The following is a 6,160-nucleotide window of genomic DNA, read 5'->3' on the forward strand; positions in this document are numbered from 1 at the left end:
AAATACTAAATACTAAATACTAAATACTAAATACTAAATACTAAATACTAAATACTAAATACTAAATACTAAATACTAAATACTAAATACTAAATACTAAATACTAAATACTAAATACTAAATACTAAATACTAAATACTAAATACTAAATACTAAATACTAAATACTAAATACTAAATACTAAATACTAAATACTAAATACTAAATACTAAATACTAAATACTAAATACTAAATACTAAATACTAAATACTAAATACTAAATACTAAATACTAAATACTAAATACTAAATACTAAATACTAAATACTAAATACTAAATACTAAATACTAAATACTAAATACTAAATACTAAATACTAAATACTAAATACTAAATACTAAATACTAAATACTAAATACTAAATACTAAATACTAAATACTAAATACTAAATACTAAATACTAAATACTAAATACTAAATACTAAATACTAAATACTAAATACTAAATACTAAATACTAAATACTAAATACTAAATACTAAATACTAAATACTAAATACTAAATACTAAATACTAAATACTAAATACTAAATACTAAATACTAAATACTAAATACTAAATACTAAATACTAAATACTAAATACTAAATACTAAATACTAAATACTAAATACTAAATACTAAATACTAAATACTAAATACTAAATACTAAATACTAAATACTAAATACTAAATACTGAATACTAAATACTAAATACTAAATACTGAATACTAAATACTAAATACTAAATACTAAATACTAAATACTAAATACTAAATACTAAATACTAAATACTAAATACTAAATACTAAATACTAAATACTAAATACTAAATACTGAATACTAAATACTAAATACTAAATACTGAATACTAAATACTAAATACTAAATACTAAATACTAAATACTAAATACTAAATACTAAATACTAAATACTAAATACTAAATACTAAATACTAAATACTAAATACTAAATACTAAATACTAAATACTAAATACTAAATACTAAATACTAAATACTAAATACTAAATACTAAATACTAAATACTAAATACTAAATACTAAATACTAAATACTAAATACTAAATACTAAATACTAAATACTAAATACTAAATACTAAATACTAAATACTAAATACTAAATACTAAATACTAAATACTAAATACTAAATACTAAATACTAAATACTAAATACTAAATACTAAATACTAAATACTAAACACTAAATACTAAATACTAAATACTAAATACTAAATACTAAATACTAAATACTAAATACTAAATACTAAATACTAAATACTAAATACTAAATACTAAATACTAAATACTAAATACTAAATACTAAATACTAAATACTAAATACTAAATACTAAATACTAAATACTAAATACTAAATACTAAATACTAAATACTAAATACTAAATACCAAATACTAAATACTAAATACTAAATACTAAATACCAAATACTAAATACTAAATACTAAATACTAAATACTAAATACTAAATACTAAATACTAAATACTAAATACTAAATACTAAATACTAAATACTAAATACTAAATACTAAATACTAAATACTAAATACTAAATACTAAATACTGAATACTAAATACTAAATACTAAATACTAAATACTAAATACTAAATACTAAATACTAAATACTAAATACTAAATACTAAATACTAAATACTAAATACTGAATACTAAATAATAAATACTAAATACTAAATACTAAATGCTAAATACTAAATACTAAATACTAAATACTAAATACTAAATACTAAATACTAAATACTAAATACTAAATACTAAATACTGAATACTAAATAATAAATACTAAATACTAAATACTAAATGCTAAATACTAAATACTAAATACTAAATACTAAATACTAAATACTAAATACTAAATACTAAATACTAAATACTAAATACTAAATACTAAATACTAAATACTAAATACTAAATACTAAATACTAAATACTAAATACTAAATACTAAATACTAAATACTAAATACTAAATACTAAATACTAAATACTAAATACTAAATACTAAATACTAAATACTAAATACTAAATACTAAATACTAAATACTAAATACTAAATACTAAATACTAAATACTAAATACTAAATACTAAATACTAAATACCTAATACTAAATACTAAATACTAAATACTAAATACTAAATACTAAATACTAAATACTAAATACTAAATACTAAATACTGAATACTAAATACTAAATACTAAATACTAAATACTAAATACTAAATACTAAATACTAAATACTAAATACTAAATACTAAATACTAAATACTAAATACTAAATACTAAATACTAAATACTAAATACTAAATACTAAATACTAAATACTAAATACTAAATACTAAATACTAAATACTAAATACTAAATACTAAATACTAAATACTAAATACTAAATACTAAATACTAAATACTAAATACTAAATACTAAATACTAAATACTAAATACCTAATACTAAATACTAAATACTAAATACTAAATACTAAATACTAAATACTAAATACTAAATACTAAATACTAAATACTAAATACTAAATACTAAATACTAAATACTAAATACTAAATACTAAATACTAAATACTAAATACTAAATACTAAATACTAAATACTAAATACTAAATACTAAATACTAAATACTAAATACTAAATACTAAATACTAAATACTAAATACTAAATACTAAATACTAAATACTAAATACTAAATACTAAATACTAAATACTAAATACTAAATACTAAATACTAAATACTAAATACTAAATACTAAATACTAAATACTAAATACTAAATACTAAATACTAAATACTAAATACTAAATACTAAATACTAAATACTAAATACTAAATACTAAATACTAAATACTAAATACTAAATACTAAATACTAAATACTAAGTACTAAATACTAAATACTAAATACTAAATACTAAATACTAAATACTAAATACTAAATACTAAATACTAAATACTAAATACTAAATACTAAATACTAAATACTAAATACTAAATACTAAATACTGAATACTAAATACTGAATACTAAATACTAAATACTAAATACTGAATACTAAATACTAAATACTAAATACTAAATACTAAATACTAAATACTAAATACTAAATACTAAATACTAAATACTAAATACTAAATACTAAATACTAAATACTAAATACTAAATACTAAATACTAAATACTAAATACTAAATACTAAATACTAAATACTAAATACTAAATACTAAATACTAAATACTAAATACTAAATACTAAATACTAAATACTAAATACTAAATACTAAATACTAAATACTAAATACTAAATACTAAATACTAAATACTAAATACTAAATACTAAATACTAAATACTAAATACTAAATACTAAATACTAAATACTAAATACTAAATACTAAATACTAAATACTAAATACTAAATACTAAATACTAAATACTAAATACTAAATACTAAATACTAAATACTAAATACTAAATACTAAATACTAAATACTAAATACTAAATACTAAATACTAAATACTAAATACTAAATACTAAATACTAAATACTAAATACTAAATACTAAATACTAAATACTAAATACTAAATACTAAATACTAAATACTAAATACTAAATACTAAATACTAAATACTAAATACTAAATACTAAATACTAAATACTAAATACTAAATACTAAATACTAAATACTAAATACTAAATACTAAATACTAAATACTAAATACTAAATACTAAATACTGAATACTAAATACTAAATACTAAATACTAAATACTAAATACTAAATACTGAATACTAAATACTAAATACTAAATACTAAATACTGAATACTAAATACTAAATACTAAATACTAAATACTAAATACTAAATACTAAATACTAAATACTAAATACTAAATACTAAATACTAAATACTAAATACTAAATACTAAATACTAAATACTAAATACTAAATACTAAATACTAAATACTAAATACTAAATACTAAATACTAAATACTAAATACTAAATACTAAATACTAAATACTAAATACTAAATACTAAATACTAAATACTAAATACTAAATACTAAATACTAAATACTAAATACTAAATACTAAATACTAAATACTAAATACTAAATACTAATTACTAAATACTAAATACTAAATACTAAATACTAAATACTAAATACTAAATACTAAATACTAAATACTAAATACTAAATACTAAATACTAAATACTAAATACTAAATACTAAATACTAAATACTAAATACTAAATACTAAATACTAAATACTAAATACTAAATACTAAATACTAAATACTAAATACTAAATACTAAATACTAAATACTAAATACTAAATACTAAATACTAAATACTAAATACTAAATACTAAATACTAAATACTAAATACTAAATACTAAATACTAAATACTAAATACTAAATACTAAATACTAAATACTAAATACTAAATACTAAATACTAAATACTAAATACTAAATACTAAATACTAAATACTAAATACTAAATACTAAATACTAAATACTAAATACTAAATACTAAATACTAAATACTAAATACTAAATACTAAATACTAAATACTAAATACTAAATACTAAATACTAAATACTAAATACTAAATACTAAATACTAAATACTAAATACTAAATACTAAATACTAAATACTAAATACTAAATACTAAATACTATATACTAAAAGCTCGATGAGACGAAGAAGAGATAATCATATCATGAAATTAAAATTATCATTTATTTTTTCACCGGTTCGGATTAGTAAACAACCTTTACCTTTACTTTCTGACATATCTGAGGCTCGAATGATTCGCTTCGCTGAAATGTCTAAGTTCGACGTTCGGGAAAAGTTTGGATGCAATAAGCCTTCCCGAAATATTAAAATTATTAATATACTTTAATTCATTGAGAGTATATTATACTTCTGTAATTTATGCTAGTGACGTTCAACATTAAATCATCTCTCGTCAGAGGACACTCGAAAGTTGGCAAACTTCATGGAGCAATGACGAACTGGGACGATGGCTATACTCCATTGTTCCCAAAATATCGACGAAACCTTGGTTCAGGGGGATGAACGTGAGTCGCGATTTCATTCGTGTGATGTCTCGACTCATGTCAAACCACTACACATTCAACGCACATCTCCGGCGTATTGGACTCACGGAGAGCGGTCTCTGCACCTGTGACCAGTGCTGAAAAAATTCGTTATCACAATGGTGACTCGAGCTTACATTGAGACAACACATATATCATCGTCCACCCAACGACGATTGTCGCTAATTGAATCATAACAAGTATCATGACTGCCGAACCCTTTCAGTATCATTGGAAATTGATTTCATGAAAATGTAAACAAAAGTTATCCCCCTATCACCCGGCGATGAGCCAGTGATAGACGACAATATTTGTCTCATTCGACATTCAGTTGAGCATCAACGGTATCATATTCATTCCTGAGAATCATCGTCAACCGGGTCGATTGGGCCCTTCCAATCATACGCAGTTCCCAGCGCCCTGGAGAATAAGTCTTTGTTTAATTTAATAAGTAAAATGTTTTCCAACGTATCTTTCCCAAGGCCAGTGCGTTGATTAGAGAGAACCAAGGCAAGGGCACTGAAAGACCGTTCAACAGAGACTTGGTTCGATGGTGTGGATAGTACAACCATTGCTACTGCATATATCTCTGGGGTGCGTAGTCTTACGGCGCAACCAATGGTCCCACACGTTGTAGTTATGTTTTTGGCGTGGCTCTAGGTCCAAAGACTTAACTTGTTGAAGAAACCCGGTCTCGCAACCAAGATTCACGGATTCACCAAACATTTGCGTAAGATACTGATCAAAATCATCGGTAGACTCTGACGATTCTCTACTTGTACTAGCCGGTGTTTTACCCAGTTGGCAGATACGTTCCCATGTATCGACTATGTATTGCTGAATTTTATCTTTTTCCTCAGCCGTGAATATTTTAGAACCTCGATAGTTGAACCTTGGATCCAGGTATAATGCCATCTGAACCGCCTTCAATTGGCGCAAAATGTTCAATCTATTGTTCAACGACCGAAGTAAATGGGG

This window comes from Malaya genurostris, chromosome 3 (assembly GCF_030247185.1).
Source record: "Malaya genurostris strain Urasoe2022 chromosome 3, Malgen_1.1, whole genome shotgun sequence".
NCBI lineage: Eukaryota > Metazoa > Arthropoda > Insecta > Diptera > Culicidae > Malaya > Malaya genurostris.